Consider the following 11553-nt stretch of genomic DNA (forward strand, 5'->3'; position numbering starts at 1 on the left):
TCCTGCTGATTTCACGCACCCCTTGGTAGACACGCCAGGCGCACGCAGATTGTGAAAATGAAAACGGCTGTCCAATCCTTCCCCAGACTCCCCCAGGCATCTCCTACACACACCTTTACTCTCTGCAAGCCCTTCCTTTGCTCATTAATAAGCGACAACCACGATAGCTTCAGGCGGTGAACACATTAGAAGAAAACTTTAGTCACCGGAAGCTTGTGTTCTAGATTTACATTCAATCAACTTTATCCTGGAGTGTGTTGCAAAATTAACATTTGCTCGTGTGTTGGCAACCGGACACCTTGAATGACGTTAACCAGAATTCCTCAGGCGTGCCCTCTTCAGGCGCTTTATAGGTATCAGTGCGTGAGGCGATCTCCAACTTTCTAACCCCATGAGGGGTACGCATGTAAATCAAGTGACAACATGCAAAGTGAGTGTTTGAGGTAAGCCGGTTTCCTTTTGCAGCAGGTCTGACAAAGATCCTAACATTATTTGTTTTAGGAGGTGTTCATTAACAAATGTTCTGCTCCCACCGATACACCGGTGTCTTACTCAGGAGTCAACGTGGTGTTTTGTAAATGTAGGTTGTGTTGCAGCTCTGCAGTTGGTTATATTGTTTGTGTATACTGTGTTGCTGATACAGTGTTGTACGCCACTAGAGACTGGTTTCGAGGGGATATGTAGAGAAAGTGGATGTGGAGAAACGGTAGGAGCTAGGATGCGAGGAGATGGTGGCAGCCGCTGTATTGAGTAGTTTGATTGCTTTTATATATAACCTAATCACTCCCTCAAGCTACTTCGAAGCACTGAAGAGGTAGTTGGGTTAGATAGTGCAGGAAGGGTGCAAGTGGAAGACATTGGCACAGGCACACTTTAGTGCTGGGGTTGAGTGGGAATCAGAACAAGATATCGTCATTTCACTACTTTGTGAAATTACAAATATAAATATATGCTAAAATACTTTGGGGGAGGGGGAACGGAAAGATTTCTGTCAATTGCTACTTTGGATATATTTGATGTACAATTAAATCATGCAAGACACATATGGCACTGCCAATTATCAACCAGGGACATCCCCTCTTTTTACCCTTATTGTGCTCTTCTTACCTACACCTCTTTGCTCCTGAACCTGTGCCCCCCACCCTCCCCCTCTGCTCTTCTTTCGTGGCTGCAAAGAAATGGTGCTGCAAAGTAATCTCTATTGCTGTTGACGATATATATATATATATGTATCTTTCTGAGAGTTGTGAAATCTGCTTAGATCACATACTATGCATAGGCCGACATCTAGTGGAAGCTGTCGAGTATTACAGTTATTTTTGAAAATCGAAAAAGGGACGTCAACGGGGTGTGCCAGTAATACTAGCCCTAGTGTGACATCCACTGTACCGATTTTCCTTCACACGTCGAGGTCCCTCAGATTGTTTTCCACCTTCATCATCGGATGCTAAAACACAGAGTTCCTTTTCGTCTAATGCCATTGGTTAACAACTTAATTAGAGCTAGTTACTCTTTCTGTCTTTTATATTGCCGAGCTTCGACAATCACCTTCGACAATGGTTACAAGGACAAACGTCGTCGGACGCAGAACTTGCCTCGACGACACCCCTTCAGCCTTGGAAGGCCGCTCCCGGGCCTCGGCCCAGACAGTAGGGAGAGTGGGGGGTGGTCATAGTTTAGGCTACTAAGAGAACACATATTTCCCATTTCCCCCTCTGTTTGCCAAGCTGCTTTTCCAGCCAATCATGGAAAATGCACATTTTTAAATTTTGCCCCAATTGCAACAAAAAATGACCCTGGAAGGACAAGCACCAGATGTGTAACCCCTGTCTTGCGAGGGTTCATGATGAGGGCCACAGTAGAGCTTGTAAGTTTTTCAAATCTAAGACCCTAAAGGACCGAAAGACAAAACGTTGGGCCCACCACGCCATGCAGGCCAAGGCTGCCATGGACGTGGAGGGTGCATCCAGCGTCTTTTCGGAACGACGAAGGTGATGGGGAACCTTTGGATTCCCACGTCCTTGCCCCCTACCCCATCAGACAGGCCGGTTGTGCTGTTACGGGGATGACACCCAGCAGCATTAGCACACACAAGTCATCCCACACAAAGCACATACCCCAAGGCCAGAAGTCCACGATAAAACTGTCTACACAGCGTCAAGGGGAAGGGCCATTAGCTTACTGTCCTCTGGGCATTCGAGATCACATTCGCCTCATGTGTGCCCCCAAAGTCGCGAGATAAAGCCGACTCAGACGGCATGTCCAGTACAGAAGCTGAAAACTGACCGTCTGCCGAAATTCGACAATCGTCAACGTCAAAATCGGCAAAAAACATGCAGACTACAAAAATGTCCCATCTGGTGCAAAAACATGTCCCAGAGACACTCCTTAAAGGGAGAACTTCACAAAAACACACCTCAAAGAGTCACCATTCCCATAGAGAGAAAGAGAGTGCATCACATAGAGACAAAGACAGTGTTTCCCAAGGGGGAGGGTACTATGGCTGCAACTAGGAAACACAAAAGGCAGCCTGCTCCAGAATTGCCTCCCACTCCTATAACTATACCAAGTTCCTCACAATGGCCTGCTGAGGATATTGATTGTGATGAGACGCATGTCTTTTATGGCAGTTTTATTTTTTTTAGAAAAATCCCCAGGCAATAGAAAGTATACAAAACACGCCACCAACTAGTGGCGCCATGTCTTAACAACACCCAGCAAAAAGGGCACGTCCAGACACCCTTCAAGTCACCCCTCAGCAAGACTGGGACCAATTAGACCTCTATGATCCCAATACAGACTCTGAGGGAGCAAGATACCCTAGGGGAGGTAGATCATTACTATGATTAAGATGAAGAAGACGTTTACATCCTACCCTCTCCAGATCAGGTAGACTCACCGGTGGATAACCAACTACAATTTAATGACATGCTTATGATAGCAGCAGAGCATTTCCAAATTCAAACTCAGGAAACATAATTCGACAAGAATTTTGTAGAGGACATATTGGGGGACAAAAAGGCTGTAACCCAATTTATACCCATTCTACAGTCAAAACCGAGAATAATTCCACCCTCTCTAGAGACACTGAATCAAACGCGGGCGGTAAACCCGCGCATTGAGAAAATGCTGGTAGTTGCCACGACAAGGAAAAGGGCGAGAACACCTTTAACTTCATCAGAAGCACCCCCCGATAAAGAGAGCCAGAAGATTTACACTTGGGAGGAACGTGGCCACCTCTGTGGCTTTTCAAAGAAGAATTGCCAACAATACCACCTTGCTGGCAAGTTACATCTGCCACAAGTGGGAAGAGATTGCAACTTTAATGGCCTCAGCCCCAGAACCTCTAAAGTCCCAACTGTCCCTTTCAGAAGCAGAAGTAGATTTGGTGTCTAACTGCATCCTAAAAAAATAACTTGGTTGCGGCAGATAATGCTGGTAGAATCATCGTAGAAGGAACACTCATAAAACGCCATGCATGGCTACGCCAATCGAACCTACTGTCCTGTTCGGCAAAGCGGTTGAGGATGCGTTAAAGAGTGCTAAGGAAGAGTATGACACTCTTAAGTCTTTAGGCCAGCTCACTAACAAGCCATCAGGCCAGAGAGGCGGTAACAATTTTCATCGCTTCGGGGGACAAAATTTGCAGAGGGGTTATGGATACAGCCAAAATCGGGGTTTATCCTGGGGTTCCAATCAAGGACAAGCCTCTGAAGGCTCCCAAAGGGGCCAGCTTAGATTACGCGGCCAGGGAAGGTCTTGCACTTCCAGAGGTGAAGCAACACCTCCAAAGCAATGACCACCAGCTTCTGGTCCCCTCCCGCTCCAGTAGGAGGGCGTATAACGCACTTCATCCACGCATGGGAGGGAATCGACTCGGACAAGTGGGTGCTTTCAACCGTGGCAGGCAGTTATTGCATAGAGTTACTGCAGCAACCATCCCCCGCGCCAAAGATTCACCACAGAGGAGGAGCAGTGCATCCTTCTAGAAGAGGTCGCAATGCTGCTGTTAAAGGACGCCATCGAAATCATCCTGGTGAACCAGGTAAACAAGGGTATCTTGTCAACGTAATTCCTTGCGCCAAAGAAAGATCTCAACAATGTACCCAGTATTATATCTGTGCCCTGCAAACACCTATGTCAAGCCATAAAAATTCTGCATGACTACGCTACAGGAAGTAATCCCATTGCTAAAGCGGGCGGACTAGATGGCAACCTTGAAAATGAAAGATGCCTATTTTCATATATTTCAATGTTCCCTGCGCATAGAACATTCTTGCGTTTCAAGATAACAAACCAGCACTACCAATTCAAGGTGCTACCCTTCAGAATAGTGTCTGCTCCAAGGGTGTTCACCAAGGTACTGGCGGTGGCAGCAGCACACCTGCGCAGGGAGGCAATCCCAGTGTACCCCTACCTGGACAACTGGCTGATCGCAGGGGAGTCACCCCAAATCTGCATAAAAATACTCAAAGAACAATCAACCTTCTTTTCCAATTGGGTTTCTCAATACATGTGAAAAAAAATCAAGCCTTGTGCCAAACAAGACCAAACGGTTCCTAGGAGCTGTCATAAAAACAGAAGAAGGGCTGGTCTTTCCAGAAAAGGAAAGAATCTAAAACATACTGCTGCAAATACCTCAGTATCAAGCCGGTCACCAGATAAACGTACGCAAAGCTATGTGTTTGCTTGGCATGATGGCATCTTGTACTTACCTGGTTCCATACTCGCGACTGTGCATGCGCCAAATGCAGGAGTGGTTGGTGGAACAGTGGTCTCGGGCATGCAGTTAGTGGGATGATCTAGTGGTCGTTTCGGCAACACTTGCGCCCGGATGCCCTTGGACCTGATGGTGCGCGTTACAAATAAATAAATACAAATACTAGTACAAGCCCTTCGCTAGTGGACAACCAAAAATCTGTTAAAGGGAAAACCCTTCCACCCACCGGCGAGCAAGCGATAGTCACAACAGATGTATCACTTCCCGGATGGGGGGGGGGGGCACATCACCTTCATCTCACAGCACATGGTCTCATGGTCTGTGGACTTGCATCACAGCACAGAACCATATAAACCTGCTGGAACCTTATCAGTAGTCAAAGCGCTCCAAGCCTTTCGAAGCACAGCTAACAAATCAATTGGTACAGATGCTTACAGACGGCACCACTGCAATGTTCTATTTCAACAAGCAGGGGGCACATGTTCTCCAAATCTGTCCAAGCTAGCACAGAAAATATGGAAATGGACACTCAAATGGGGGATGTTCCTACTTCCCAACATGTTCCAGGGGAACTAGACACACTCGCGGACATGCTAAGCAGAGATCCACTACCAGAAGATCACTAGTGGCGACTCGACACAAGCATCGTAGACCAAATTTTCTCGCAGTGGGGTTACCTCACACTAGACTTGTTCGCTACAAGAGAAAACAATCAATGCCCAGACTTTGCGTCCAGGATTCCCCAACCAGACTGCAAGGCGAACACCCTATGGATGAGCTGGTCAGGGAAATTAGCTTATGCTCCCCCCCCCCCCCAACTCCACTAATGAACAGGGTGTTGAACAAGATTCACAGAGAACAGATGACGCTTATCCTAGTTGCTCCCATGTGGGCGAGACAACCTTGGTATCCACATCTGTGCAAACTGGCGATGTGCGATCCCATCAAACTCCCATGCCAGACCAATTTGCTATCCCAGCACGGAGGGGCAACATTACACCCTCAATCTCACTCAGTGAATTTGGCAGCATGGCTCCTGAGGTCATAGAGTTTGGACATCTTAATTTACCACAAATGTGTATGGATACCCTCAAGGAGGCACATAAACCAAACACCAGACACTGTTATTTTGACAAGTGGAGGAGAATTGTAATTTGGTACCAGTCTAAACAAATAAACCCCTTAGAATTTACTCCATTCCAAATTCTTCATTACATGCTTCACTTAGAGTCAGGTTAGCTTTTAACTCTATAAAAGTTCACCTGGTGGCTTTATCAGCATACACCACCTCTCACAATAAAGTATAGTGGAAGGTTCCTGTTATTAAGGCATTTATGGAGGGAGTAAAGAGACTGCACCCTCCTATTTCAAACCCACCGCCAGGCTGAGATCTCAACATAGTACTTGCAAAGCTCATGGGACCCCCCCTTTGAGCCTATGCATAAGTCAAGTCTTAAACACATCACATGCGAGACTGCTTTCTTGGTGGCTAAAACCTCCATAAGAAGAGTCGGTGAACTTCAAGCTTTGTCAGTGCAAGACCCATTCTTTGTCATCCACAAGGACTAATTGGTATTAAGAACACACCCTAGGTTTTCACCTAAGTTTATCTCCAAATTTCACATTAACCAATCCATTGAGCTACCGGCCTTCTTTCAGAACCCAACTAGGAGGGCGGTCCTTTACTATGTAAACAAGACCAGACCGCTCAGGATAACGGACCAACTGTTTGTCTCCGTAGCAGCAGGCTGAGAAGGAGACAGCATTTCCAAAAATGCCATCTCTAGATAGTCGGATGCATACAGCTCTGCTACTCATTATCAAGCAAAACACTGCCATTCACACTAGGTGCTCACTCCACAAGGGCTATAGGCGCTACTTTGCATAGCATGTGATCTAAGCAGATTTCACAAGCCTCAGAAGGGATACGTTACTCACTGTAATTGTATTTCTGATGGTTGTATCTGCTTAGATTTACATGTACCCACACTTCCTCCCCTTGGAGTAGATGCATAGATGTTTTATCTTGAGCTTTATCTTATACATATCTGCTTTGATACACATGTACTCATGCTACAATTCATGCAACCTCATGTCAGAAACAAAACAATCTGTGGGACCTCGACGCGTGAAGGACCATGGGTACAGTGGACGTCACACTAGGGATTTTATTACTGGTATGCTCTGACGTCCCATTTCAAAAACAACTGCAATACTCTGCAGCTTCCACTAGATGTCAGCTATGCATAGCATGTGAATCTAAGCTGATACAAGCATCAGAAATACGATTACGGTGAGTAATGTATCCCTTCTCCAGCATGGGGTCTGGCATGGATTCACATGCCCATGAATATTCCCCGTTGTCAGGCTGGGAATCCTCGGTAAAGAAAAAAAATCTGTTTCAGTTTCGTTTGTGAACTGTCTTTCTCCTAATAACCAATCACTGGTCTCTGGGTCATACTGCCCCCCTCTACCTAAGCCCCTCCTCTGGCAGCCATCTTCAGATTTCTACCGCAGTATTGGGAGTCCTTGTGCTTAGCTCTCGAGCTTTTACTGCGTATTGCGTTTTTTCAAAGAGTTTACTCTTATTTTCTCGGTCAAATTGAGCCTCAAACTTCACCGATTCATCTTCCGATTAATGGGGCCCATTCCGGAAATCTCTACGTCCGTCAAGGGCGAATTTTCATCGAATTTCACTTCTTGGAGGATTCCAGAAGATCTTTGAGGCCTACCCCTCGTGGTCATGGCCAAAAACAAAGGAGACTCTACGCCTCTGTTTAGGACCTGCCCAGGATGTGGGCTACAGAACGTCTTCAAGGAGGATGGGCACTCCCGGTGCCTCTACTGCCTGTATGCAGACAAATCGCACGTGGAGGAGGCCTGTGTGTTCTGCAAGGACATGTCCTGCCGTACCATGAAGGACCGTCACAAGCGACTCGCTGACAACATCTGGGACAAAGGGCTGTTCCTCTTGAAGAACCCATCCTCTAACCCGGCAAAGAGAGACCGGTACGAGAAGAAGTACAGCGTCCAAGAGTCTGCACCAATGTACCTCAGAGCGCAGCCGTCCCCGGACTCAGTGTTTTCCGTGGCGGCTAAGAAGAAATCTGAAGGGGCCAAGAAGAAATCTGCAGGGGCGACAGCATCTACTTCCACTTCCTCGCCGGACGGCGAGGGGCAGAAGCTGGATACCATGGAACATCGGGTCATCTCGTCGGCGGCGACGACCATTAAGGTGGCCAACGCTCTCACTATCGTGGCCTGCTACGATGGGGAGCTATGGTTTAAAATCACCCCCCCTCCTGGACTACCTCCCAGACGACAATCTTGCCCTTAAAATCTTGCGAGACGGCGAGGTGGCATCGGACCACGCCATCAAGGTTGCCACGGACATCACCGACACCGGCTTCCTCCAGATGGGCAACATTGTTTGCCTTCGCCGGCGTGGTTGGCTCGGAGCCACCGACTTTCATCAAGATGTAGGGTACTGGACATGTCGGCCGTCCGGAGGCAAGTCACAAGGTGCCTCCAAAGGATTCAGCGGCAGCTCTGCTTCATACCATCAAGCGGCCTGTTCTTCATCCCAGGAAGCCTACAGAGGCCGCAGCAAGGCTGGAGGACATTGTCGTCGTCGCCAAGGGGCCCAAGGTGGTAAGACCTCGGCGAAGCTGGACTGAACCGGCCATGACGTCGAGCACCCCGATGGGAGGCCGGCTGGCGAACTTAGTCGGCGTGTGGAAGTCCATCTCCACCGACCATTGGGTGCTGGATGCCCTGGCCCACGGACACACTCTGGAGTTCCAAGGGAAGAGTCCCCGTTTCCCACCTGTGGCCAGGAAAGAAAACCACATTCCGCAGCTTCTGCTGGAGGTGTGACCAATGCTAAAAAAGGGAGCAATAGAACTCGTCCCAAAGAGGCTCTGGTGCTCCGGAATATATTCGCGGTACTTGCTCGTCCGAAAGAAGACCGGCGGTTGGTGGCCCATTCTAGATGTGCGTCGCCTAAACAAATACATAAAATCACAGATGTTCCGGATTGTCACCTTTCAGCATGTGCTGGGACAGCTGGATGAAGGGCGACTTCCTGTCAGCACTGGACTTGGAGGATGCCCATTTCCACAGCCTCATTCACAAGGGACATCAAATGTTTCTGTGCTTCGTGGTGCAAGGGCGGCACTACCAATTCAAGGCCCTTTCCTTTGGTTTGAAGTCGGCCCCAAGGGTCTTCGCCAAGTGCCTGGTGGCAGCGCGGCTGCGCCTGCAGGGAATCCATGTCTACCCCTATCTGGACGATTGGCTCATCTGAGCGAAGTCAGAGGAACTCGCCGTCGAACACACAACGAAGACCGTCCGCCTGCTCATGGAATTGGGCTTCTCGATAAACTATGTGAGGTCCTGCTTGGAGTCATCTCAGGACGCTCAGTTCCTGGAAGCCAGACTCAACATGGTAGCGCGCCTAGCTTCACCGTCGGAGGACAGGATAAAGGCCATCCTGGGCAAGGTACAACGGCTGTTGACCATGAAGGTTGCCAGGATGAGGTCCATCAAGTCCCTGCTCGGCCTGATGTCATCGCGCATCTACCTCGTTTGGCTGTGTAGGCTTCAGATGCGGCCGCTGCAGGAGTTCCTCGACGCCCGCTGGATGCAAGCGGTGGAAAGCTTCAAGGGCAAGATCTCCCTCAACGAGGCATTCCGTCGAGAGATTCGATGGTGGGAGGGAGGGTCCGTGCACATCTAGCACCTGGCACGGACTTTCAGACCCCAGCGCATCGGGAGACGGTAACGACAGACGCCTCCCTGGAGGAATGGGGCACACACACCAGAAATCTCCACGCAAGAGGTCTTTGGCTCCCGGAGGAGAAGTCGTTGCACATCAACATCCTGGAGCTGCGGCCCATGTTTTGGGCCCTCAAGTCATTCCTTCCATCCCTCAAGGGCAAGGTGGTGCGGGTCTTCACCGACAACACCACCATGATGTTCTACATTCGGAAGCAGGGGGGCACCAGATCCCCAGCTCTCTCCAAGGAAGCGCAGGATCTACGGCACTGGGCCGTCGCCCAAGGATGTTCCTGGTACCCTTTCATCTGACAGGAGTGAAGAACACTGTCGCCAACTCACTCAGCAGGGAGCTGCGCTTTTGCCACGAGTGGGAGCTTCAACAGGATCAGATGGAGCTGCTGTTTCGACGATGGGGCAATCCCCAAATCGATCTGTTAGCCACGGCAACGACCACCAAGTGCCGGAGGTTCGCCAGCAGGTTTCCCCAGCCGGGGAGGATGGGGGATGCGTTCTCATTCCCCTGTGATGGCCTGTTTCTCTATGCGTTGCCGTTGCTTCTGCGACTCCTCATTCAACGGTCCCGGTGCAGGATATTCGTCGTCGCACCGACGTGGCCGAGGCAGATTTGGTACCCAGACCTTCTGGACAGGTCAGTGTCCCCTCCAGTCAAGCTTCCGATGGACGCAGATCTTCTCGCCAGGGAAGGAGGCAAGATTCTGCACCACGACCCGGGGTTGTTGAACCTGCAGGCCTGGCTCCTGCAGCGCTAGAGTTCAGAAGATACGATATCCCAGCGGTGCTTGCCAAGGCCATGGCTGCTTCGACTCTTAAGTGCTACGGACATAAATGGAAGAGGTTCACCGTCTGGTGCTGTGCACAGAAGATAAACCCTCTATGGATTACGGCCCCTCAAGTGCTGCCGTACTTGCTGTCGCTGGCCAAGGCGGGGCTGGCACACGCTTCTATCAAGATCCATCTGGCGGCCATCTCCCGCTACACCAGAACTCCAGGGCGATCATCGCTGTGGTCGCATCGCCTTGTTAAAGAGTTCATGAAAGGACTTTTCCCCTCGTTCCCGCTGGTGAAGGCTCCAGCCCCGGCGTGGGAGCTCAATGTGGTGCTGAATAGGCTCATGGGTCCTCCGTTGGAGCCCCTGCATTCGTCACCTCTGAAATTCCCATCGTGGAAGACGGCGTTCCTGGTGGCAATTAACGCTGCACGAGTGGGAGAGATCCAGGACCTCTCCTGTAGGCCTCCATACTTGACTTTCCACGCAACGAGAATCATGCTGAGGACACACCCCTCCGTCATGCTCAAGGTGCCGTCGGACCTCCAATCCAACAAGCCCTTGTTACCCGTTTTCTTCCCGTCACCTTCATCGGCAGCTGAGAGGACTTTGCACTCGCTGGATGTGGCTAGAGCGCTGAAGTTCTACGTGGACCGCACAAAGAGTTTTCGGAAGACATCACAGCTCTTTGTGAACTTTGGCCCTGTGAACCAAGGGAAGGCCCTCTCCAAGGCTTCCATCTCCAGGTGGCTCTCCGGCTGCATCATGCACTGTCACCGGTTGGCAAACCGACCGTTGCCTGGCCGTCCGAGAGCCCATTCGACCAGAGCGATCGCTGCAACTACGGCGTTCCTGTCTGGTGTGCCCCTGCTGGACATTTGCAGGGCTGCTACGTGGAGGTCGACGCACACCTTCATGAAATTCTACTGCGTCGACCGGGATTCGAGGGAGGAGTCCAGAGTCGGCCAAGCAGTGCTGTGCAACCTGTTCGCTTGAAGGTGAGCCTGGTGAGGAGGTAAGGGATGCTTAATGTTGAGTTGTTGAAATGCTTAATGTTGAGCCTTGCCACCTCCCGTGGTTGTGCATGTGTGTACCACTATGTATTCTTGTATTCATGAGCATGTGAATCCATGCCAGCACCATGCTGCAGAAGGAACAAGTTACTTACCTGTAACTGTTGTTCTCCAGTATGGGTCTGGCATGGATTCACATGCAAACCCTCCTGCCTACCCCTCTGCGGCTCTTCTTTGTCCTACTGCCACTTTAC

This window comes from Ambystoma mexicanum, chromosome 1p (assembly GCF_040938575.1).
Source record: "Ambystoma mexicanum isolate Mex_15411 chromosome 1p, UKY_AmexF1_1, whole genome shotgun sequence".
NCBI classification, from domain to species: domain Eukaryota; kingdom Metazoa; phylum Chordata; class Amphibia; order Caudata; family Ambystomatidae; genus Ambystoma; species Ambystoma mexicanum.